This window comes from Diadema antillarum, unplaced genomic scaffold (genome assembly GCF_040938485.1).
Source record: "Diadema antillarum isolate AM-2024a unplaced genomic scaffold, OU_Dant_1.0 seq00001549_RagTag, whole genome shotgun sequence".
NCBI lineage: Eukaryota > Metazoa > Echinodermata > Echinoidea > Diadematoida > Diadematidae > Diadema > Diadema antillarum.
Window position 1 is genome coordinate 430,294 of NW_027272278.1, and position 27,952 is coordinate 458,245.

At 36.7% G+C, this 27,952-nt stretch overlaps 1 long non-coding RNA gene across 1 annotated transcript; it reads right to left on the reverse strand.

The window, feature by feature from the left end:
* Positions 1–1,047: 1,047 nt before the first annotated feature.
* LOC139710637 (uncharacterized) lies at positions 1,048–4,112 on the reverse strand. Its single transcript, XR_011709469.1, has 4 exons — positions 4,035–4,112; positions 3,428–3,503; positions 2,378–2,558; positions 1,048–1,196 (listed from the first exon to the last, which is right to left on the reverse strand). It is a non-coding gene; the product is annotated as an uncharacterized lncRNA (long non-coding RNA).
* Positions 4,113–27,952: the final 23,840 nt, after the last annotated feature.

Below are 27,952 nucleotides of genomic sequence, written 5' to 3' on the forward strand. Positions count from 1 at the left end.
GAATCCCCTTTAAAGGGGGTACCCAATGCTGAAACAATCTTACTTCATTTAAAAGATCATGATTTTATTAGCAGAATATCACCTGCCTTAAGATTTTTTTTTTAAATCATGTTGCCAGAAAATCCCCAAAATATGGTAAGATTTCCGGATATTTTGGCCCCTCAGTTGTGTCCCAATTTCAGCTAGGTAACCACAATGACGTCAAAGTGGTTACCAAGGTTCACGTATTGCAGATGTGTCGCGCCCTAGACTGTACAAAATGCTATATACCTTGCGCACATTTCGCTAGAATTGGGCGACTAGGTAACCACTTTGACGTCATTGTGGTTAACTAGCTGAAATTGGGACACAGCTGAGGGGCCAAACTATCCTGAAATCTTACCATAATTTAGGGTTTTTCTGGCAACACGAATTTTTAAAAAACTTTAGGCAGATGATTTTCTGCTAATAAAAACATGTTTTTAAAAATGAACTAACATTGTTTCAGCATACGGTACCCCCTTTAATGAATGTGTGATGTATACAAAAGTATGAAGCAACAAATCAACATGAATTTCTATAATTATAGGTCCTTTACAATGTGTCTATTTCTACACATTCAAATTGAAAAAAGAAAAGGTCTAAAATTTGGACTTTGGAAGTAAAAAAAAATACTCAGAATCAGATTGTAATCTACACTTCTATGACAACACACAGGCATGTGTGTGATTGTTCAACCAGGCATTTGAAATTCAGGATGACCCAACAACTGGCGAAATCCACATAAAATATACAGGTTTAAGCATTAAGCCCAGTGAAAATCAGCATATCGGCGTATGAATGACACTTATTTTGGGGTTGTACTGCTGCCTCTTAGATCCTCTGCACTTTGAACCATCAGGACTGATTCCAATTAAGTGTGCCAGCATTCATGCAGGCACTTGGTGGTAACGACACCCTAGGACTGGCTACATGCAGGTAATAATATATAGGTGAAGCATGAAAGCACTGGAAGTCAGCAAATTGGCGTACAAATGACACTATTTTGGGTTGCAGTGCTGCCTCTGGCTACAGGAGTGTAGATTTCAATCTCTAGAGGTGAAGATTAAAGCCACTGGAAGTCAGCGAAGCGGCATACAAATGCCACTACTTTGGGGTTGCACTGTCTCTTACATCCGCCGCACTTGGATCCGTCCAGACTTATTCCAAGGAGATATCTGACAGAGAGAAAGAAAAAAGGATGGTAAGATATTACAAAAATAGATTAATTTCACAATTGAAATGATTTTTTAATTTTTTGTTTGGCTTTATATAAATAATGGACTCATGATTAGCAAGCCTATACTGAAATTTATTAAACACTAATAATAGATTATACATTTTTTTTTTTTTTTTTTGCTAGTAAAGAGTCAAGCTCTTCTCTAAAACAAAGGAGGCAAAAAAACAAACAAACTATCAAAAAAAATTATAAACAAACGCAAACACAAACACAAACTAAAAAAAACACCTTAGTATGCCTGATGTTTGTCGGCTAGTAGTTCATAGTTCTTGACATTCTGGAGTTTCACACAGCATTGCCCGAAGGTATGTTTACCTTCAAAATGTGACAGTTGTGAAGAAAATCTTATTTGCCTTACCAAAAACTTATGCTTATGCTTTTGTTTTCTAGGGCAAGTCCACAAGTGCATGTTGCTTACTCCACCAAGCATGATTTTGGTAGCAAAGTACATGAAACATATTTTGGAATTGTCTATTTTTTTCAAGAAAAAATGCTCTAGAATCAAAATGCCTTAAGTTCTGATAATTGATGATGTGGATGTCATATAAAACGGGAAGTGCTGATCTATCAAATACCTCAAACAATTCCATCACAGTCAAAAGATCTAGAATGTTGCATTTTCTTAAAGCCACCCTGAATAAATCCCTTTCAATGAAAACAATATAATAACCAGATGGATTCTTGAATGGCAGTCAAAATTAATGCCTCCAACATTGTCATATCTGAATACACTGAACTTTTAATATTTTCAAAAACTTTGATAATCTAATCAGATTATCATCGCCATTATGCATACATGAGTAAAGTTTTTAGTTGTTCTGTCAGTTGCTTCCTAAGTTATCACAAGAATGATGGTATTTTTCATGCATACAATAACCTCTATGACTTTTGACCCCAAATGAGCCAAGTTTGAAGGGAAGCCACCAAAAGGGTCTTCAGCTATCGAGAGAATGAAAACAGGACAGATGAACGGACAACAACAACAACAAAATTAATCCCTCCGGCACCCATCTCCAGCAGGCTGCAGCATATTGACACATGATAAAGTACATTCAAAATAAAAAAGAGCTCTATAGATCAGATATTCTATGCTTCTGATATTTTGCATGCCATTAGTACCTCTGAATGAATTCGAGTGTTGTGGATGCGGTGCTCTGATACTGCAAGTTCAGATTGTAGTATGAGGCAAACGGGAAGGATAACCCACAAATGAAGCCTGCTTCAGCTGGTGTAGATTGACCAATAACACCATTTTCCACAAGAACCGTCCATCTGGATGTTGCTGAGGCAATGGGATCCCCTATCAAACAAAAATAAAGTTAAAATTTAATCATTATGACCTTCATTTGGCTTACGTGTAACTGATTTATGGTTTTGCTTCTGCTACACTGGCTGATGGGAACATCTCTGACACCTTTCACTAAAGAGTAAAATATATTGTATGAAACAAGGTTTCTGATTGGTCAGATTCGGGTGTCTTGCCATTGCGTAATTCATTATATGCCATTTTTTACACAAACTGCCATAAGCAACGCTCGATAACGATAAAAATTAATCGATAATACAGAGTTCATTGCACTTTATCAATGAATGTTGCAATGTAGAGTTTGTGAGTTCCGATCCCAAAAGCAGTTTCCCATCTTACATAGATAACGCATAGTACATGCTCATTTTCGTCAAATATACCGTACAATGTATATGGATGCACATATTATGGTACATATTCAACTCAAGAGCATGCACTATATGTATAATATTTTCTTCTCATTTTTGATAGACCAGATATGTTTTTTCCTTCCCCCCCCCCCCTCCAATCCAATACACATTGTGGAAATATCACAAGACAAGAGCACAGAGTGAAAAGTATAGATTGATTTTTGCTGTTTTCTTCCTCTCTTGTTTTTACAATTTGGTTAGGATCATACAGTATTCACATGTCTCCTTGGTAAGTGATTGCATTGTACATTCAAATGATGTCACAGTTTGAAATGAATTAAAAACTGTAAAAGGCTGAAAGTACGATAACTACAAGTCTGGTTAAGAAGATGGACACATAATCTATACAGACATTAATCTACACCCAAAAGTGAAAATGTTTACAATGTCCAATTATATCATTCTACAACGATTTTCAATCAAAATCTTTGGAAGTCTTAAATGATAACGCACCTTGGATGACAAGCTTCGGTGCTTCACATTCAGTTGCCTCGCTTGCTCTTTCGAATTCCTCAGCAGTAGCAGTTACCTGAAGATTAAGGGTGCATAAAGGAAAAGAATCATATGAAAATCAAGTGTTTATACCACAATTACACATTCGATTCAACTCTACACTATAGTGTCATTTAATTGATTTTGATTTAAATATAGCAGTCCCCAAATTTGAAGCTCCAATCCAATCTCAAATCAATTTTCAGTTGTTCATCAATGAACTTGCATAATACTTGCAGGGGGGGGGGAGTTTTTTTTTTAGATGGGGTGTGCCAATGGCTCACTCAACCCCCCCCACCAAAAAAAAAAAAAGGTCTAAGGAACAGTTCCACAGAGAAAAGAATTTAAGGTTCTTGAGAACTAGTAGCTTAAACACATTTAACCGGTTCAATCCTTCAATCCAATGCACTAGCTGGCAAGATGAATTTTATAAAGAAAGCATATTCACAAAGCGTAGAGTGATTGGCATGAAAGCAATAACCAAATGCCTAATTTTTGCACTCCAGACTAATATTGCAAAATATTTTGTGGGTACAGATAAGAATAAAATGTAATTATTAATTCTTACATCCCAGAGTAGGAAGAGTGCATCATCCTTCACTTTGAAGAAGCTCTGGAGACCTGTCAAGATGGCCCATGCGACCTGGTGAAAGTTGGGATCCCCTTCGCCATATACCGCTTCCACAATTTGGCGGGCATTGTTCTTATCGTCCCATTTCTCCTTCACTAGCAATTGAAGGATGGCTTGTCCTTTCTCTCTAAATGCGGTCAGAAGGGTGGAGGTAATATTGACACCAGTAAGGGTTGCAAAATGCTTATACTGAACATGGTGGGAAGGAAGAGATATGGCCACTGGTCCTTGATTCGGTGTACCATCTGTGGTGGTGGCCCATTGAACCTTTCTTTGTAGATAATATGTAATGGTCATTAAAGTCACCAACATGTATTGCATCTTTCACCTCGATTTGAATCACATTGGACAGAGGGAAGCCTCCATTACAGCTCTGATGTTGGTGTCGTCGCTTTGTCGCTCAGCACGGTCTCTCCGCTGTGTTATGTGTACTTTGTGTGCGATACGTTTAAACTGACGCTAGCATTTAGCAATCAAAATTTAGGCGAATGTGTATCCAACATGCACGTAACACTGAGATTTGATACTAACTTCAGCATACAGCAGAGAGATCGTGTTGAGCGATGACACTGACAGAGAGTTCCCTCGGCCTCTGTCTCACTTGATTCAAATTGAGGTGAAAGATGCGATACATGTTGGTGATTACTCTCTGAAATTTTGAAGAAAATTCTTTCACGGATGCGGGCAGGATATGAAAGTGCATTAGCACCTTCTGTCTCTTCTGACAACTGTAACAGTGAATACTTGACCCAGTCCCACTCAGGCATGCATAGTCAGGAGTCCACGATTTCAGCGGTTATCTTAGAAGTTATCAGAACATACATAAAAATGTACATATGGGACTGGATTCTAAATGTAAACAAGCAATGAATGCACCTCTAACTGTTAGTACTGCCGCTGTTTATTTTGACACCTCGGAAGGCATTGATATTAAATATGCTGTTAATCTTCGATCTGATTTAGCTGATAAAATAGAATCATGTCATAGATAAAGAGTGATTTTATTAAATGATCTTTTACCGTGGGCGAGGGGTCCATTCAGTCACGTCGGATTTGTCCGCACATACACATGCGCAGTACAGTGCATATATCATGTTAGGAAAAAAGAAAAAGAAAAAAAAAAAAGGTTGCGTTGTCTGTCGGGCTACCTGCGTTGCTGCGCCATATAAATAAAAACAGTCACTCCCTGCACTGACGCGACTGAATGGACCCCTCTCCCTCGGTAAAAGATCAAATAAAATAACTCTTTATCTATGTGATTCTATATTTTATCAGCTAAATCAGATCGAAGATTAACAATACATATTTAATATCATCAATGCCTTCCGAGGTGTCAAAATAAGCAGCGGCAGTACTAACAGTTAGAGGTGCATTCATTACTTGTTTACATTTAGAATCCAGTCCCATATGTGCATTTTTATGTATGTTCTGATAACTTCTAAGATAACCGCTGAAATCGTTTGCTCCTGACTATGCATGCCTGATTGGGACTGGGTCAAGTATTCAGTGTTACAGTTGTCAGAAGAGACAGAAGGTCGTGCTAATCAATGCAAATGAAGATAGATCTCAGCTCACACAGGCAGGCTGTACGCTAGCGTAGCGCGCTGTGAACAAAGGACGCCTAACATAGCCAATCATTGTCATTGTCATTGTCAGCCGGCGGCCAGCTAGGATAGCATGCAGTAAACTATAGACCATACACTACAGTATGTAGTGCACAGTACTTGTACATGATACGCATTAGGATTTCTCTTCTTCTGATTAAGTCTGCCTCCTTCAATTGACTGTGGATTCTTGCAAACTAACTGTTAGACCCTATGCATTTTAGTCTACTGCGAATGAAAAACCACACCCTGCGACGTGATACCAATAAAATGAAGCACTTATAAGATAATTTCAACTTGTTCTAACATTCTATAGATAGATCTTGTGTTGAAATGTTTGAGCATTCAAAACTAAGTTATTAAAGTCGTTCAGTCCAGTCCAGTCGTCTCGTTCGAATCTGCATGGCATAGCTAGGCATAGTAATAGCCACACACATAAAACACCCCGCACACGTACACATCTTAGGTAGACAACACAACATACACATTAACACACACATCTTGCGTAGACAACACAGAAAGCGCGAAAAGTGAGTACGATGAATTGAATGTCAAATTTCCATGAAATATTACATAATATTGGAAAAATATAGACACAAAATTTCCAGATCTACAAGATCCTTAGAAAAAACATCATCACCACTTACCAGGGAAATTTACACTTGCACTTGATTCTCGATGATTTCCACAGATAACTGGCAACTTATGTTCTCCTTCAGACACCCAAACGTTTGCAAAGATTTATGTTCTGCGCTCGCGCATGGTGCGCATGCGCGTGTGACGTTGTGTATCCCAGAATGCACTTCGGGCGCTCTGTTACAGTACTTTACCGTAACATTTGTCTGCGAAAAGAACAGCACTAATGCTTCCAGGAAATTACCGTGAACCGCCTAAAAATACGGCAAATTGCTGTAAAATCGCTCCTACAGCATTTTACCGTTAAAAATTACTGTAATTTTTACAGCAATTTTTTACAGTGTATATATATATATATATATATATATATATATATATATATATTATATACTACAGCACGACCAGCTGACGACAATATTATTTTCCTGGGGTGGCCAGACATCAGTGCAAATGTTGAACTCTCTATAAGATGTTGTTACGGATTTTGATAGTATTAAAGCGGAAATCCAGTGACCACTGTCCTTACTCCATTTATCTGACATGTTCTTCCAGTAAAGTCTGTGCCCTCGACTTGCCCCTAGCGAATTAGGTCAAGGACGAAGTGGCCGATACTTAGGTTCAGCCTTGGCCCAGTACCTTTACTCTCTTGGCGCTTGATGGCGTGCCGCACAAGCCAGGCCTAGTGATGTATACCACATATCAAACAAGGAGATGTAAACAGCTGAAGGGTATAATACCGACTCTTTGTTGAAAGATATAGTTGGACCCGTCTAAAGATTCAGAGTTGTGAGTCAGAAATAGTTTGGGACTAGAAACGTACACAGCCACTAATAAACTTGCTGTCGTGTCTGGAAGATGATGCGTCCTCTCTTCTCAAGCTGTTCTTCTACCTGTCAGACTAAATTGGTGTGATGTGTGTTGTGTGTTGCAAAGTGTTGATTTGGGTACATTATTTTATACACTCTAACTGATAGCGGACGTTTCCTGCCCACTAATAGGAAGCAGATAATCTTTCGTTACAATATATTAACTGTAACTTGATTTTTGTTTCATCCGTCTGCTTCATTTGTTAATACCTACAGTTGTGCTATCGGCAAATCACAGTCGAGATATCAATTTGACAAAATCGACAACTCTAAACTTCATTTGTGTGTGTGTGTGTGTGTGTGTGTGTGTGTGTGTGTGTGTTGCTTTGTGCACTGCACATACGCTGATAACATTACAATAGTCCATGACAAACGTATACGATATATTATTGTCATGACACATGCCACGAGCGAGTGAACTGAACAGAATAATAAGTAGTCCTTAAAAGTGCTGGTAGCAAAGATGCATTTCAACAATCGGGGAAGGTGGAATGGCTAAGTGAAAGGCCAAAGATTACCATGATTGTTGCTTCGCGCTGTATACCATGCGTATATGCCTTGAGTAGACATCGGAATCGTGTGGATATCAATAGAACAGTCAAACAGGTAAGCATATTAACTCACAGAGAAGTTCATTTTAATACAGGGCTTTAGTGTACATTCTTCATTGTACTACTGACAAAGAACAATTAAAGCGCGAGAAATTCTATCCATATTTTTAGAATCTAATAAAATTTCACGTTTGCTTGTTTGTTTGTTTGTTTGTGCCTTTTTGTTTTTGTTTTTTGTTTATGTTAGAAAGTGATCGGATTTGTTTTATCTTCCTCTTCCCATTCTCCTTCGAATGACAATGCTAATCATTACTTTGTGATGAATGGTGTGTTGCGCATTATCCTCAGTCTGATCATGATAATTATATCTCTGAAGATCTATACAAACTATGCTTTTACATCCTGCCAAAGACACCAATGTATTGTATTCGTCAGACGCGTGTTAGTGGTATACAGTCCCTTCTCATTGATTTGGATTGATGCAAATGAATAAATATGTTATAACCGAAGCGACATCAAAATTCATTTTTTTCTCAAAAATGAAAATGAAACTACTTTTCTTTGGATTTCTTCTCTTTTTTTACAAATAGTTGTGTGCTTGTTGAAATGTGAAAAGATATCTAGATATCGTTTTTTCAACCATGTCATAAGCCCCTTTTAAACACTAAACTGACATAACACAAATTACAAAATAAATATCTCTGTTATTCCAACCAGATGAATGCGGGGAAATGGCCTTCATGTCTTCTACTGTCTTCATGTGGACGTTCTCTGCTCTTCATCTTTCTGGTATAACCAGTGTAATCTTAATCAAAGAAACAAAAGAAAGAAAAGCAAAGAAACCCAAACGAAAAATTTAGTAGATAATTTTACGTATATTATTGAAGTCTTTGATATGGGCATGGATTACAAACATGATATAGATTTGTAGAAGGTTACTGGCTTATGATATCGTAGATCGTATTTCTGCATAATGTACATCTTTGTATGTGTATTTGAATTTTCTTTCATAATTCAACTACATTTGTCCTGTCCTCCCATATTTTCATTTTTGTAATAAACATCGTTGGTTTCTCAGTAATATCTTTATTCAATAAGACCTAAAGGTATAGTAGTGTCTGTCCTCAAACGGTAAAAGTAACTAGACCACTTATATGCACATGCAAAAGATAAAAACAAATGCTTTACTTGTTATTAAAAATATAACAATCAAGACTCTCATTTGGTAATCCATGCGAACTTGAACTAGCCCGTAGATAAGCAAGTTTAGGCAAATCAATGTTGCTTTAGTCAAAGAAAGGAAACATCGTGACAGAAATGTGATTCGGTAATCTCTATTAAATTTGTGTAATACTAAAATTTCAGAAATATGAGCCAGTCGTAGTCGTACATAGCAAGTTAAGCCCTACATGATAAGATTACTTTGTTTTATGTACATCGTCGATTCATTGTATAAATCACTGCAATCATCACAAAGCTCTTAACTCTTTATGTGCCATGGTTGAAACCCCCTGTGTGCCACATTATTCTGAGACACCAACGTAATCATGCTTGGAGAAAACACACTGTTTTTCAAATCTATGTAACTTCTTTAGATTTCTGTTCAGCTTAACATGTAGTGAGCAAAGTTGTAGAGAAAATGCCAAGCCAAGTTTGCTTTGATGAAAATTGTAAGACAAATTGATGATTGTTTTTCTTTGAAATGACCAGTAGCTACATTCACTGTAAAGGCATGACTTTTGCACACAAAACAGTGACAGAAACTTAAAATTTACACACAAATCTATGAGGGAACACCGCTTGATAGTCAATCGACACATAAAATGCAAGCTATATGTGAGACAGACGGAAGCACGACAAAAGCTTTCATTGTACTGCTGCATTTGGCGAATTATCGATCGGTTTGGACGGGTTTGTGGGTTTGAGCAGAATATGCGAAGTTGGCACGCCGTCGACTGAGTTGAACGTGCGAACGTGGCACATAAAGAGTCAATTGTTGTTTAGTATGATGAGGAAGAGACAGTTGATATTTGTAACTGTACATCAGAAAATCTGCAATGAAGGGGCATGCCAAGATTCCGTGCAAAGACTCAAAAACTGTGAAACGGTTCACCTTAGTCAATTTTCGAGTTTAAGCTTTTCTGAAAGAACATTTCCTTCTTCTACACAATTCTTTACCTCTGGATCAACAAACAGAAGGAAAATTATTCTCTTGCGTTTTTCTACAAAGTTTCTTTTTAGAACAGATTGATTGATAAGGCATGCCTTGGAGGCCCCCTTTTTTTGTAAAAAAAAAAAAAAAACGTTGACACATTCATCACTTCCAACTGTGATAACTTTTGAAAAAATGCTTCTAGTTGAAAGTTAGTTCCAGTCATGAATAGAGTAACATAGTGTGCAGAATTAACGCTTTATTCTGTGATCTTTTCAGAGTGGTTCCCCTTGCTATTTGCATCCTGATTTGTGTCTCATTCAGTTCATTTCTTAGCTTGATGGGGTTTATCACGTTATCTTTTCCATATTGAATTCTGGAATAACCAAAGGCTTGATAAGCAGGCAACCAGGTTCCTTTACAAAAACTTGTTCAATAGACTCAAATTTCAAAGCCTTCTTTCTCAGTAACCATTTCCCCCTGGATATGTACTTTCGGATCATTATCTAAGTAGGTTTGGACAATCTATTTGTATTGCGTTGTATATCATTCTGAAGTTTGGAATGGGATTTTCCAGAATCTGCCGTTAACAAAATAGTACTAAAAGGGTCAAACCAAGTACATTCAATTATTGACCGTATTTTACGTTGTATTTTGTCTTTTACGACAGTGGCTTCTCAAAATGCGTCCAACCCGTGCAATGTTACTACAGAGAACTTTCCCTGTGACATTTTCTACGGAGGGTGTATTTTTGATGGCTTTTTATATGAGTGCACCTGCGAGGAAGGGTACGAAATTGGCTCTGACGGAGTGAGCTGCGAAGGTGAGTTTCCAGAGCAATATTGTACAGTAGGAATAAAGGATTATGAGACCGTGCATCACAAAACGAACAAAATGTCGTACTCTTTGATTTTACGTGAAGACTCAAAAATGGTTAGACGGGTCAACCAAGCCAATTTTGAGATTTTCATAAGTAATTGTCTAAACGAGCTATTCCTCTTCTCCATTAATCTTCAGTTTGGGATCATAGATTTAATGGGAAAGTGCTTTTTCAGCAGTTTTTCTACATCCCCTTTTTGGTATAGTAAGTGCAATCAGGTTTTTCTTAGAGGCCCCTTTTCACATCTTGAAAATTCCTTTGCACTCTCATCACTTTCACCTCTAATAACCTTTAAAAAGATAACACTACTGCTTGGAAAGTTGGCATTTATCATGGACAGAACGGGTTGATAGAGCACACTCAATTTCAACTTAATCTGATTATCCCTTCATTGTTGTTGTTACAGTGAATTACATCTTGTTTTTGTCCCATTCGTGGCACAGTTAGCACCACTTGGTAGATATTAAGCGCTTGAATAGGCCCTGTACTTTAGAGCCTCTTTTCTCAGTTTAAACTTTCCCAGAATGTGGACCTTCTTTCTTATATTTATACAGGTTAGAAATATCTATTTGAATTGAGTTATACAATATTTTGAAGCTTAGACTCTGCTCTTTCAGAATTTGCCAGATTACTCGTAACTGGCGACTTTTTGTCGGTTTTGTGCTGCAGGGTCACACACACACACACCACACACACGCACATTATTATATATCGATATCATATATGTGTATATATATATATGTGTATATGTGACCCTGCATCTCAAAACAAACAAAAAGTCGCCAGACATGAATTTTTAGTTAAGACCATATTCTAAAAGAGCAGACTTTAAGCTTTAAAATAATGTATAACTCAAATCAAATGGACTCTCCTAACCTATCTAAATATTGGAAACAATGCACAAACTCAGGAAAAGTTTGAAATGAGAAAAGAGGCTTTGAAGTACAGTGTTTATTCAAGCGCTTAATCTTCACCAAACCGTGCTGGCCGTGTGATGAATGGGACAAAAACAGGAAGTAAACCACCCGAGTAACAACAATGAAGGGATTATCAGATTAAAGTGAAATTGAGCATGCCCCATTAACACATTCTGTCCATAATTAATGCCAACTTTCAAAGCAGTAGCACTATCCTTTCAAAAATTATTAGAGCTGAAAGAGAATATTGTGGACAAGGTTTTTCAGAAATGAAAAAGGGATTCTAAAGACACACCTAATTACACTATTCTACCAAAAATGTTCGAGATAAACTGCTAAAAAAAACCTCACTTTCCTGCCCGTTTCATGATACCAAATTTTAGCATAATGTAAAAGAAGACCCGCTCTTTCAGAAAATATGAAAAAGTCAAGTTCGGCTAGGTTGACCCATTTCACTTATTTTCAGTCCTCACGCAAAATCAGTGTGTGCGACTTTACGTTCGTTTTGAGGTGCACGGTCACATATGAATGAGTATATGAATATAAGAACGAACCAAGTCCATCAGAGAAAATTTAGGAAAAATGAAAATTAATAAAAAAAATTCCCTACTCCCTTAAGTGTTTTCGGTTATTGGGGTGTTATTTATTCAAATTTGAATATAAAACAGTCACTTGAATGAGTATCTGTATTTGCATGACTACGTAAAAGGCTTTCACGCGATAGCCAAATTTGGACTTGCGTCGTTCTTATATTCAGGTACTCATATATGTATATGTATATATATATATATATATATACGAAAAATAAAGAGAATAATAAGAAAAATTTGCTTCTTTTGACCATAACTTTAAAAATGTACCTTTATATGTAAAGTGACCAATATAATAGATTATTTTGTACTCATATGACAGAGACCGTACTTCAAAATCTTCAAAAATGGACTTATCGGTTTTTGCACACAAACTCTTCATATATATATATATATATATATATATTAGTATTAGTGTTAATATTTTGGGATGGATTTTTTTAACGTCTACTTACCAAAGATACAGCATTGTCACTTTTACATCCGTTGTTATTGAAAAGAGTTATTCCATTTTGTCTCCCCGGTAATAGACATGTTAACAAACAGTAAGCAGATGGCAGTACTTGAAGACAAAACATAACCATTTATATTTTAGTCCAACTCTTCATACATCTTCGTAAGAGAAGTCCTTTCCCCTTCTCTCTCACCCTCGTTTCTATTCACATGAACAGGTGTAAGGCCCCGAGACCCGCTACAACATCCAAAAGTCGGGGAGGAAAATTTTTAGAAAATGACAAAATATTATTCCCTTATTCTTCTTCTTTAATTTCATATATACCGCAACTCATAAAAGTACTCGGTTGTGGAGATATCGATGATTGTTTTTTAGCGCATGTCAAGTGGTTGAGGAAATCAGTCTTTCGAGAAAAAACGTCTTGAAAGTTTTTCTTCCGACGCTAACATGACCAAGGGGAAGCGAGACAGTTTTCATCGCTTGAAAATAGAAGGTATGCTAGTAGAAACCTCCATGACGTTCATTCAAGCTCAGCGCCAGCGGTCTATGGATGCACGACCAATCAATAATCAGGACGCCACGCGCTGATCAATAAGATTTCTCCCTCGTTGCTAGGGGTGGAGTCTAGTTGTGGCGCTAAATCCAAATCTTCGGACACGTTTCTGTAACGTTGAATGTTGGAAAATCATGGCCAACAAAACGCTAATTTCTTGCCTTTCGTTTGATCATTTAGCTTCGATATTTCGGCAGATGATAGACAAAACAATAAACTAGAACATTATGCCGAACACAGAAATCCGATTGTTTTGACCGATTTTGTTGATGTGACTTCTTACTCGATTTTCTCGCCTCAGCGGTCAGCGACTTTAGGATCCTTTTGTTGTGGTCATCTTTTTTTCATACCCATAGACAATGTTGCTCATGTGGTAATGTATGTATTTTTTTTACATGATATGTTCTTAGGCCAGATTTTCTACAATATATATATATATATATATATATTTTTTTTTTTTTTTTTAAACAAAACGCTTGTATACTGCCATGGGAAATGAAGCTATTGCAAGTCAATGGGTTCAAAAGGTTTCTCTCCAATATAATGTTCTAGTATGTCATTCAATATCAACTATTTCCATAATAAAATGTTGACATTTTGGCTCAAAGTTTTCATAAACATATATCCTTTCCTTAAGCATAGGATGCCACTAATGTACGTTTGTTTGTCTGTCTGTTTGTTTGTCTGCCTATTTTTGGCATTCGGATCACGTTTGTCAGTACCCAGCGAATGCTATGTGGTGGATGACGCCACCGACTACCGTGGCGTTATCAATCAAACGCTGAGTGGCATCCCCTGCCAGATGTGGACCGAGCAGTCTCCGCATACTCACACGAGAACACCAGAAAATTATCCGAACGCAGATCTCGGCGAGCACAACTACTGCAGGAATCCAGACTCAACGTCATCGGCATGGTGCTATACAACGGACCCAAGCCTTCGTTGGGAGCTCTGCCCAGTAGGCCCGCCTAGCGTTAGTTGTAACAGTCCAAGTGCTTCTCAAGGCGAGTTTTTTTCCCCTTTTTTTGTCATGGGTTTCTTGGTTTTTGTTGATACTGTTTTGTTCTTTTTGTTTTCTTCTAAATCTCTCCATTGTTCCCTTGTTTGTGACCTGTTTCTTAATTTCTGAATTTTGTAAGCTTTGCCATACAGTAATGAGAAAATATAATAATAATAATAATAATTATGATAATAGTAATGACAATAATTATTGCATTGATATGGAGCTTTTTAACGATGTTTCCAAGCGCACTGTTGCTATTTATGCAGGACACCTTGAAAACACAATTACATCAGGGAAATGCAAAACCAAAATAATAGCGACAAAAAAGAAGAGGTAGGAAGAGAAGAAACAATCTATGTGATACAGTGATACAAAGAAATAGATAAATAAATGTGACCATGCATCACAAAACGGAACAAAAAATCGCACGCACCGATTTTGTGTGAGGACTGAAAAGAGGTGAAAAGGGTCAATTTGGTTAATCTTGACATTTCTATATTTTCTGAAAGAGCAAATCTTCTCCTACATTATGCTAAAATTTGGTGTCATGAAATAAACAGGAACGTGTGATTTTAGCAGTTTATCCCGAACACTTTTTTTTTTAAGAATAGTGAGATTAGGTGTGTCTTTAGAGTCCCCCTTTCATTTCTTAAAAAACCCTATACACACTTTTCACTTTGAACTCTAATAAATTAAGAAAGGATGATGCTACTGTTTTGAAAGTTGGCATTTATCATGGAAAGAATGTGTTAATAGAACATGCTCACTTTCAGCTTCATCTGATAATTCCTTCATCGTGGTTAAACCGGTGGTTTTTATCCTGTGAAGAAAACGCTTGAATAGACCCTGTGCTTCAGAGCCTCTTTTTTCAGATCACTTTTCTTGAGTGTGTGTTTTCTTTCCAATACTTAGATAGGTTAGGAGAGTCCATTTGATTTGAGTTATACGTCATTTTAAAGCTTGAAGTCTGTTCTTTCAGAATATGCTCTTAACTAAAAATCCATGTCTGGCGACTTTTTGTTTGTTTTGTGGTGCAGGGTCACAAATAACTTACTGTGTTCGCCTCAAGGAAAAAACAAGTTACAACTGATTAAGCAGATGAGTTTTCTGAAGCATTGTTAATGATTTAATAGATGAGGTACTCTGGATGTGGAGAAGAAGTTTATTCTTAGGGGTAGAGCAAAGGGAGACCAAAAAAAAAACTTACAACTGATAAAATAGATCACTTTTTGGGAAGCATCTTTAATGATTCAATAGATAAGGCATTCTGGTGATTGAACGGGATTTTATTCCAAAGGGTAGGACAAGGAGAGACTCGGTCACCTCAACGGGTTTTTGTACTTGGGCCATGAAGTACTCGGAGAGAGAAAGATGAACGGATGAGTCTGGCAGAAGATAGAGAACGATGAGAGACTAGGTTTCGAATTATATGTGGGTGCAAGATTACGCGTGATTTTGTACGTCAGACGTAGTATCTTGAAAGTGATGCGGGAACGGAGCGGTAGCCAATGTAGTGAGCGGAGAGAGAGGGAGAGCGACAAGGAAGGAATTGCAGTAGTCGTGCTATAAGAGGAGACGAAAAAGATTAATAGAAGTTATTGCTATTTCAACGGCAAGTATCATAATGTAATGTTCATTTTAAACGTTAGATGTCATTGAAATTACATGCTGTTCTATGATTAATCATTTAAAAATTGCAAATTATCCATTTTGATAATGTAATGTAGAAAAAAAAATTTCCAATCTCTAATGAATTAATGATAATGTACTGTTTCCTGAGTATGAAACAATTTTTTTCATTAAGGTAGAGTTGCAGTCACCCTGTCGCTAAATTAAAACTATCCTGTCTTTACCCTTTGTTAGACATGATAGAATAGGGAACATTTTATTCTACTGAAAATGTGTCTCCAACGGCCGTTTTTAAAGTTCATTAGGCTCATCAAAGGCCTTAAAGCAATCCATCTTGACTTGAACAAATTGACTGCTATCACATTTACTCGCATGTGTGTGAGATAGGCAACTGCCAGTGATGGTAGGCCCTTTCCTCTCGCATACATTCTAGGTCTCACGGAATGTTTTGAGGAGGATGATGCCTCGGACTATCGTGGCGCTGTTAATGAAACACAGAACGGCGTAGCGTGTCAAATGTGGACCAGGCAGTCCCCTCACGTCCACGATAGAACGCCCTCAAATTACCCGGATGCAGGACTGGGAGACCACAACTTCTGTCGGAATCCGGACGGGGAGCCTTCAACATGGTGCTACACAATAGATTCAGGCGTTCGCTGGGAATATTGCTCAGTAGGGTCACCGAGCACAAACTGCAGCGGTGAAGAGCATGTGGAAGGTAAACTTTTAGTGACGGTATTCTTCATCCAGAAAACAACAGCAACAACAACAACAACAACAAATATATATGTATGTATTACTATATATATATATATATATATATATATATACACATATATATATGACTGTGCATCACAATACAAATTAAAAGTCGCACCCTTGATTTTACGTGAGGAAAGGTGAAACGGGTCAACCAAGTCAATTTTAAGTTTTCCATATTTTCTGAAAGAGCTGTTCATCTAATACAGTAATCTTGAATTTTGGACTATACATGGAATCGGAAAGAGGGTTTTCAGCAGTTTTTCTACAACTGTATATATATATATATATATATATATATATATATATATATATTTGTAGAGTTGTGTTATCAGGTTTTTCTAAGAGGCCCCGTTTTATTTCTCGAAAATCCTTTGCACACTCTTCACTTTCAACTGTAATAACTCTTGAAGGGATGATGCTACTGCTTTTAAAGTTTACGTTTATCACGAACAAAAAAAAAATATGTGAAAAGAGCATGCTCAACTTCAACTTTTCTTAGCAAATTTATATATGTTAGAAGCATACATTTGAGTTACGTTATACATCATTTTAAAGCTTATAGACTGCTCTTTTAGAACTGCCCTATCATAAAATCGATATCTGGCTTCTTTTTGTTGGTTTTGTGATGCAGGGTAATATATATATATATATATATATATATATATATATACATATATATATATATATATATATATCATAATTATTGTATATATTATTTATATATATATATGAAATTTCACCTCAAAACGAACATAAAGTCGCACACACTGATTTTGCGTGAGGACTGAAAATAAGTGAAATGGGTCAACCTAGCCGAACTTGACTTTTTCATATTTTCCGAAAGAGCGGGTCTTCTTTTACATTATACTAGAATTGGGTATCATAAAACGGGCAGGAAAGTGTGTGTTTTTTTAGCAGTTTAAGCTTGTTTGGTAAAGATTAAGCGCTTGAATAGACACTGTACTTCAGAGCCTCTTTTCTCAGTTCACACTTTTCCTGAGTTTGTGCTTTCTTTCCAATATTTAGATAGGTTAGGAGAATCTAAATAGTGGAAAGAACGCACAAACTCGGGAAAAGTGTGAACTGAGAAAAGAGGCTCTGAAGTACAGTGTCTATTCAAGCGCTTAATCGTTACCAAACTGAGCTGGCTGTGCGATGAATGGGACAAAAAACAGGAAATAAACCACCAGAGTAACAACAATGAAGGGATTATCAAATTACTGAAATTAAGCATGCCTCATTAACACATTCTGTCCATAATTAATGCTAGCTTTCAAAGCAGTAGCGCTATCCTTTCGAAAGTTATTAGAGTTGAAAGTGAAAAGTGTGGACAAGGTTTTTCAGAAATGAAAAAGGGATTCTAAAGACACACATAAAGACACTATTCTTCCGAAAATGTTCGAGATAAACTGCTAAAAAACACACTTTTTTTTTGCCTGTGTTATGATACCAAATTTTAGCATAATGTAAAAGAACACCCGCTCTTTCACAAAATATGAAAAAGTCAAATTCGGCTAGGTTGACCCATTTCACTTATTTTCAGTCCTCACGAAAAAAAAAAATCAGTGTGTGCGACTTTATGTTTGTTTTGAGGTGCACGGTCACATATATATATATATATATATATATTTACACACATCATTATACATGACATGCGCATCAGTTAAGTTTACTTTGTTTCATTGCTCCAACGAAGCTTCAGAAATCATGTAATTATAATAATAACTAGCACTATTTTTATCATTGTGATAAGTATAGTAGTAGTAGTAATAGTAGTAGTAGTCGTAGTAGTACTAGTGTGGTGCAGGAGAGTGGCAAACAAGTTAATTTCAAACAAAAAGTAAAACAAAAAAAAATCACAGACCAATCTTAAAATAGAAGCATCAGATTATCAAACAAGTACCATTGCAAAGAATGGATACAGCCAATCCCTATATTCATACTAACGTACCGTCATTAGAACCATGTTTCTTTAACGTCTGAGACGCCGTTTTATGTTCAAACATTTTTTTTTTCTTGAAGAGGAAAAAAAATCGTTAGTTTTTAAGGTTTATATATTCATATCGTTGCTACCAATGTTAAAGGTAGGGAATACCTTTTACAGACCTCCCAAAATGCAGCAAACCATTAAATATAAACCTCAGGGGACTTGTTTAGGCCACTGCTGAGAAATTTGGAAGTCAACAGTTATCTACAATTTGAATAATGCACAAAACTCAACTACTCAGTAGTTCTGTGTGTCAGCCACACTTAAACCTTTTTGTTGCAGTCTTCTGTATTTTTTATCTATAAACACAAATCTAAAAGTATAAGAGCTGATGTAATAACATATAGAGTGTGTGGCAAGAATGTATATAGAAATGTTTGTAAATTTTGATGAACTTTCTTCACAAAATATACATGATGGACACACATGCAGTGCATGGGTCTGCAAAGGTAGCCTAGTAATGTACTGGAATTTACGGTGAGCCCCGAAAAAATTCAATTCAAAATCTAACGGTCAATAAAAATGTACTAATTGGTACATTCCACTTTCAATACTTGATGGGAGTTTCTAAAATGATACTCTCTTCAACATACCACTGTATTTATACAACTCTTCATTTAAGGCATGCAAATGGGATTCCCTACCTTTAAAGTCACATTTTCTTTTTTTTTTCTTCTTCTTTTGTACTTGGCAACTGGAAAACCAGGATCCACGATTCCGACATCGACTCCCAACATAACGTCATCCTCGGCAAATGGTTTACGGAGGACCACAACGAATTCGCCGAGTTCGAGATCTCAGTCCTCCTCCGACTCAGCCATCTCAAGCCCCATGAGTGCATCTTCCTCAACATCACACGTGAACCCATGTTTCCTAAGTGGAGATGATTTTCCTTGTGATATTTCAAACGAAGTCTGCGTACCTACGACGGGAGACGATTATGAGTGCAATTGCAAGACGGGATTTTACATGGCTGAAAATGGCACGGTTTGCAAACGTGAGTTGGTGGGCCTAAACGCGACGTGATAGTGTTTCATAATGAATCAACGGAACATAAATTGAAAATGCCTTTTCACGACACTAAGGGAGACCTGTCCAGAAGAATATCATGGTCACTCAAGAGCAGACTTTAAGCTTTAAAATGATGTATAACTCAAATCAAATGGACTTTCGTAACCTATCTAAATATTGGAAAGAAAACACACACTCAGGAAAAGTGTGAACTGAGAAAGGAGGCTCTGAAGTGCAGTGTCTATCCAAGCGCTAAATCTTTACCAAGCCGCGCTGGCTGTGCAACGAGTGGGACAAAAAGAGGATGTATTAACCTCCAGAGTAACAACAATGAAGGGATTATCAGATTAAACTAAAATTAAGCGTGCCTTATTAACGCATTCTGTTCATAATTGATTGTAACTTTCAAAGCAGTAGCATCATCTTTTCAAAAGTTATTAAAGTTGAAAGTGAAGAGTGTGTAAAAGGTTTTTAAGAAATGAAAGGGGGACTCTAAAAACACACCTTATCAAACTATTCTACCAAAAAATGTTCAAGATAAACTGCTAAAAAACATACTTTCCTGCCCGTTTTATGATCCCAAATTTTAGCATAATGTAGAAGAAGACTTGCTCTTTCAGAAAATATGAAAAAGTCAAGTCGGATAGGTTGACCCATGTCCTCACACGAAATCAGTGTGTGCGACTTTTTGTTCGTTTTGTGGTGCACGGTCACATATGCTTTAAATGTCGATTATCAATGTATTTGAGGAATGGATGATATCTTTAGTATCAACTTTCTTGTTCTTTTATTCAGCCACCAATCTGTACAAGATGCTTCATTCCCCGTTTCCTTTTGGAGTCGTCTTCTGTATGATCTTGGTGACGTATGTCACGTTAGTGTCTCTACCACTGATAATCCGAAAAGTTCGCGGCTGTGTCATTGATCACTGGCTTAACCCGAAGAAAAAGGTTGTTTTTTTTTATCAAGTGTGCAAATGTGTCTGTGTCTGTCACACTCTCTCCCCACTCACCCCCGCTCCCCTGGATTATCATGATCGTGTCTTCCATAAAAGAAAGTTACCACTGTCATCACTACTAAAGGAATTGTATATGAACACATTATTCAATAACTTTGTTTTTATCTTTTTATGCGCTTGTGGTACGTAAAACAATTTTTGAATTTTGGCGAATCACGGTCTAAATGATATATAACACGAATCTACTTTCGTTTTTAAAATTATCTTAAGAAAGAAAGTAGATTCGTGTTATGTATCATTTAGACCGTAAGACTTTTGGTAATAAGGAAGGTATATCACTTTATTTCCCTCTAATTTTGTTACCCCTTGATGCTTTCTCGATTAATCTAAACGTTTTCGTCACAGAAACTTCAATCTCAAATTTTAAACTAGTGAATTAACGATACAGTTAAAGCGTTTGAGTGGGATGCACGTCTTTTTTAAATACAGAAAAGCTTTCCAAATGAGATTCCTCAGATAACCCGTTCCTAGTATTCTTTAAAGCCCTATTATGACTATACGAAAACTCAGAGTTGTGAGTGTCTGCATTCGTTGCTTAAATCCAATCTTATGTTGTACTGACGTTAACAAAATACTTTCGGTTCTTCTTTAAGTATCTGCTCTTTTCTGTTAAATCTCGTCTATTTTACCTTTTCCGACATGGCGTTGGATATGTTTGCTTTATTTTTCATCTCGTACGAAAACGAAGGCCTGGTTTTCACTGACCCCATGCGTTTGTATGCTTAAGTAGTTCTTATACAGTGGCGGATCCAGAAGGGGGGGGGGGTAGGCGTACCGGGCACGCAACTCTTCGTTATCTGTTGTGAAAACCGAAGAAATAAAAACCAAAAAAATGGAATAAAACCGGAAGTAGCACCAGAAATGTTGTTTGCACCCCTCCCCCGTCACGAAATTCCTGGATCCGCCACTGTTATAGAATTCCAGAGCTAATCAGGAATGTTGGATATTTGAATTAATCATTTTTCTTAACTGTCAGATTCAAATTATACTGTTCTTAATTACTTTTTCAATTGATTTTGTATTTCATGTGTTTGTATGAAAAAGAAATTCAGAAATAGAATAAAATCGATGAATCAATCAGTGCACACTTTAATCATATTTCAAGAATTTCGTAAGGGGGGGGGGGGGGGGTTGAGGCTGTCAGAGAATAAGTTATTGCCGAAGGCATGACGAGTTAAACCGACCAATTGAAAAACCATAGTGGGCCACATCTAGAATGCATTTGCATCCCCAACATTATAGACTGGTCGTGTAATAATTTTGTTTTATTGATGATATATATTATTCAACTCTCTTGTATTATGATTCGTCATTCATACACATGTCATTCGTTAATATCTTTATTTCTATCAATTAATTCACAGGAGGTGATCGCTGTCCATCGAGTGCCCATGTTCAAGTTGGTCAAACTTCAAAGTGATTTTTGTTGAATGTAATCGGCATATTCAAGTATTAGGTAAAAACGTTTATGGTATTTTTCTTTTTGAAATGCTTTTGATTTACTCTGTAATTCTTATCCAAGGTAGAGAAATAATAACAACAATGTGTGGAATGGTGTCTTGTATGCGAGCGTGACGACATTTAATAGATTTAAAAAAAATAATAATGTTCCTTCAAAGGTACAGTAATAATTTAGAGGGAAAAATATTGGCTAATTAGACAAGGGACGATTGGCGTTGAAAACAAGAAAGAAGCACTAACACACTACTGAGAAAACATTTTTTTTTTTCTCACAGACATATTTTAATTGGAAAGGTGATTATAATTGTGACTATGCACCTCAAAACAAACAAAAAGTCGGCAGACATAAATTTTTAGTTAAGACCATACTTTGAAAGACCAGACCTTAAGCTTTAAAATGATGTATAACTCAAATCAAATGGACTCTCCTAACCTATCTAAATATTGGAAAGAAAGCACAAACTCAGGAAAAATATGAACTGAGAAAAGAGGCTCTGAAGTACAGTGTCTATTCAAGCGCTTAATCTTTACCAAACCGTGCTGGCTGTGCGATGAATGGGACAAAAAACAGGAAGTAAACCACCAGAGTAACAACAATGAAGGGATTATCAGATTAAATTGAATTTAAGCATGCCTCATTAACACATTCTGTCCATAATTAATGCCAACTTTCAAAGCAGTAGCACTATCCTTTCAAAAGTTATCAGAGTTGAAAGTGAAGAGTGTGGACAAGGTTTTTCAGAAATAAAAAAGGGATTCTAAAGACACACCTAATGCACTATTCTACCAAAAACGTTCGAGATACACTGCTAGAAAAGCACACTTTTCTGCCCGTTTTATGATACCAAATTTTAAAAGAAGACCCGCTCTTTCAGAAAATATGAAAATGTCAAGTTCGGCTAGGTTGACCCATTTCACTTATTTTCAGTCCTCACGCAAAATCAGTGTGTCGTCGATGGGGTGACAAGACCTCGTATCTCAAAAATTTCAAAATTTTTTTTTTTTTTTTTGGCTTAATGGTCAAATAATGGGTCAAGTGATGTCTTGGCTAAATCCCAACTGTCTTACTCCAAAAATGAAGCCACCATGAAATGTCAAAGGAAAGGCTTTCCCATTCACTACAGTGCTTTGGCCGCCATGTTTTTTTTTGCTCTCCTGAACATTTGTCATTTTTGAGATACGAGGTCTTGTCACCCCAGCGACGGTGTGCGACTTTATGTTCGTTTTGAGGTGCACGGTCACAATTAATGTCGTGAACACGAAGCGCAGGTTTTCCTATTAATCCAGAAAGTGCACGCATTGAGTGTTAATTGCCTTTCTTGTTCTATAAAAAAAGGAACAGTTGAAATGATAAATAGTCATTGACAAGACTATCGGAACAAACAAACTGTTCACTACTGGTTATCATGCACAAAACACACACACACACACACACACACACACACACACACACACACACACAAAATACTACGTGTATTTTGTTTACCGTCATTTGTCCTTCACAATATTCTAATCCGAACAACTCACTAACGTACTGTTTTATGAAGGAAGTACTATGCATTTGGCATCAAAGGAATGTCTTTGAATAACAATGGTGTATTAAAAGGATGCATGAAAAATAAAGATGATATGTATTTTGACTATACATGAAGATACTGTATATTGTAAGCTTTCTGATGTTCTTTATCGTTGGTGGCGTGCCATACTCTTTTCAAGCCTAGGCAAGGGGTCCGTTCCATGAAAGTCTAATAAGAGAATTTGTTAAATGGATTTTGTTTTCTTTTCTATTCTTCACAATTACATATGAGGGCATTTGGCCATTACGAGATTTGTATAAGGACTTGTGTGTGATGACTTCATGAAACGGACCACAGGACAAGAATCGCGCTCCTTATTTTCTGATATCGCGCCGTTGGTGTTAATCTGTTCCCCTACGGAAATCTGGTAGCCTTTGTATTAAGTCTACAGGAATGTCAAAATTCAGTATGGAACGGGTTAATTCGCTTAGTTTGGGATCATAAAATGAATGTGAAAGTGCATTTTCAGCAATTTTCCCTTAACCCGTTTTTGTAGAGTAGTGAGATCTAACACTGCGTTCACATTGTCCCCCGCGCCGCGGGGAAAGTCCCGAGCTGTGGGACTTTCTCCTCCAAAACCATAATGTGAACGCTCGCTGGGACTTGTCCCCTCGTCCCCGCGAATCAAGTCGGGTACGGGGACAAGATTTGGAGGGGAGAGTGACCTTGGGGCGAAATTGATAGCGTCCAGCTGTGGTCATCAAATGTGCGCATGCGCTATGCCTGGCAGAGCTCGCCCCAAGCCCCAATTGCCCCCACAGCTCGGGGACAGATGAGATACCAATGTGAACGGTCAGTCGTAAAAAAGATAAGATCTCTTGAGGCTGTCCCCGCGGCGCGGGGGACAATGTGAACGCGGGTGGAACAATGTTTTCCATCATTGTGATTATTTACTATTTTTGTTGCCATGACAAAGTGCATTGTTTCTTTTTTACGACATCATTCGTGTATAATATACTTTATATTGTATTGAAAAAATCCTTTATCAGACGAGTGTAAGAGAAATGAAAAAAAAATTGTATCACTTTGGATTATGTCAACTTTTTCTTTTCTTTTCTTGGTGATGATGGAAATAAATAAACTATTGAATTGAATTGAAACCACTTGCACACTCTTCACTTTCAAGTCGGATAACTTCTGAAGGAGTAAAGCTACTGCTTTGAAAGTTGGCAATATAAATTGACAGAAAGTGTTAATAGAGCGTGCTCAATTTCAACTTAATCCAATGATCCTTTCATTGTTGGTGCTCCAGTGGTTTACATTCTATTGTTTGGTCCCATTTATTGCACAGCTAGCACGGCATGGTAAAGATGAAGCGCTTGAATAGACAGTTAGACCCTGTACTTCAGAGCCTCTTTTTATCGCTTCACACTTTTCCCGAGTGTGTGCTTTCTTTCCAATATTAAGATAGGTTTAGAGAGTCCATTTCAATAAAGCTATACATCATTTTAAAGCTTAGAGTCTGCTCTTTCAGAATCTGTCCTTAACCAAACACCAATATCTGGCGACTTGTTGTTTGTTTTGTGATGCAGGGGCACATATGTAAGTTTTGATAACGTAGCCGATTTCAACTATTTTTTTTTTTTGTTTTTTGTTTTTTGTTTTGGTTTGTTTTATAGGCTTATATGCCCCCGTCGAGTATTATTGCATTTTGAAACCAGATACCCCATTTGTATGTATGTCTCGGGAAGTGAATCGAGTACAAATGCAAGCAAAAACTGCCCTGGTATGTGGTTTCACGCACATGGAGTCTAATGGCATTTCACCTATAATTGCACCAAGATATTTTGTGAAAGTGAAATAATACATACAAATGCCTCCTTTGTAAAATAAATATTTACTTTGACGTATACCTGTGTGATCCTGTTGATGTGTCAGTTGTCATTGTCAGAATATCGGGAAGTGCTAATATGATTATGAAATCAGGTGAGTTTAGAATTATTAGACTGAAAAAAAAAATCACAATATTATCATAATGTGCCATGATGAAACAGTGACCAAGTTTCTCGACAGAATGATGACCCATGGGTCCATTATACCCCTTTAAAGGGAACGCAAACCCAGAGGAGCAATGTGAATTGAGTGAAAGCAGAACCATTAGTAGAACACATCAGTGAAAGTTTGAGGGAAATCGGACAATCGATGCAAAAGTTAATGAGACTATTAGAGGCTATGACGTATGAGTGGACAACAATACAAAGAAAATATATAGATAATTCAACAAAAATTTACTTTTCTAGCATTGTGAAAGAGCACTTGACTAACCGCTTTCAGAAAGCAGGGGCAATAATTGCTACCCTTAACATAATCACGTCAGTATCAAGTTGATGGAATTTGTAATTTTCATGAAAAAGGATATTTTTTAATAGAGACCATTTGATCGAACCACTGAGATCGTTACATATCAAGAATGATCAATAAGAATGAAATTGTGAACAATATAAGTTAGTATTAAGATGTGCTATTTTCTTACCACTGTATTTAAAGATAATGGACCCTTGATACCTATCCGCGTGTTTTGTCTCCTCGAGGTTCTAAAAGCTCAAGGTTAAGAGGTGTTTAAGTTGATGAAATTGATAATAAAATAGAAAAAAAGTAATCCAATGACATGCGTATTCGGGGTAAATAGGAACCAAGGTTGTATACTTGTGAGAAGTACTGGCACCTTCTCATAACAGGTTCTTACGTCGGTCTGTCACCAGTCATATATCAGAAAGATCATCGACAGTACACTTAATCCTCCATCATCCGAGAGAGTAAGTTTGGAGACACTTAAACCTCGTCAAAACGTTCCACGCGGGAAAATATAACGTATTTCCTAACATCGTCATCAATCGTAAGTACTCACAACTCTTTACTTCTAACAAAGCACTATCTATCACTCTCTCTTTGTCTTCCTTTAACTGCCAGACCGTTTCTTCAAAGAATAAGTGAGGATATATGATATTTGTCCTCTCTCCTCTCACGATATATATATATATATATATATATATATATATATATATATATATATATGTATGTATATATATATATATATATATATATATATATATATATATATATATATACATACATACATAATATACTCTTACATTACATGAATATCATTTTTCTTATACATTCTTAGATTACGGAATATTGAGTTATTGAACATCCGATTCGGACAGCTGCCGTGGTCGGCAGGGAAAGAAAATGTTGCAAATGCATGAACCACTATAGCGTGAGATTTTGATAATTCACACTGACACGAATTTCACAGTGTTATCAGTGATATAGGATCTACACAATATACTCTGCATTTATAGCAGTGCATTCATTTATACTTGCATCGGCTATTAAAAGAAATCGTTTGAATATTAGGGACTCTACGTCCACTTACATATGTTGACATTAACTGCGGCTGACACAGTGTGATAAACAACTTCACCAACCTGCATTTCAGACCGAATTTCATGAAGTGCTGGTAGGATTAGTTGACATTATTTTTTTTTTATGCTGTTTGTATTTAGGTTTATTTCATTCTCATCGAGTAACGCTGATCTGTTACATGAATAGCTTATGATGTGCTTAATTTGATAATTGGATAACATGATTATATTTCACATCGTCTTATTGTTAAACGAATAGGGAAAGAAACAGGTTGGTTGTTAGCCAAAAACTTATGTCGAAAGGCAAGCCATTAACCTATATGGCAAAAAAAAAAAAAAAACCACACACACACAAAAAAAAACGCTTGTAAACACATTGGATTGGAATTTAGTATTCAAATTATGATGTAATGAGGTCTGGTCACATTGAGTTTTAAATTGTTGATTCGATAAGTGACTGCTAATTTGTGTGTTCTTCCTAGACTTTGCATTCAAAAATAAACTTGTAAACGGAAATCTACCCTTAGAAATTAAGACAGTGCGCAAGCAAACATTTTTCTTTTTTTTCGGGCAGAAATGAGAAAAAGGAAGATGATAATAATTGAGATGATTCATGAAATTAATATCCGAGCTATCATCGCCAAAGACCACCATGGGGAGCATTCAGCAAAAATCAATATCTGTCATTCTATTTGAATAGATATTGTCATTTGAGGTGAATGGCGTCCAAGTTCTTAACAATGGGTGGACCTGCTTTCTCAGTGATGGTTTTGTTTACGATTTTCTCACTGATGACAAGAGGTAAGATGCTTAGAATACACTTCTTAAGGAAATAA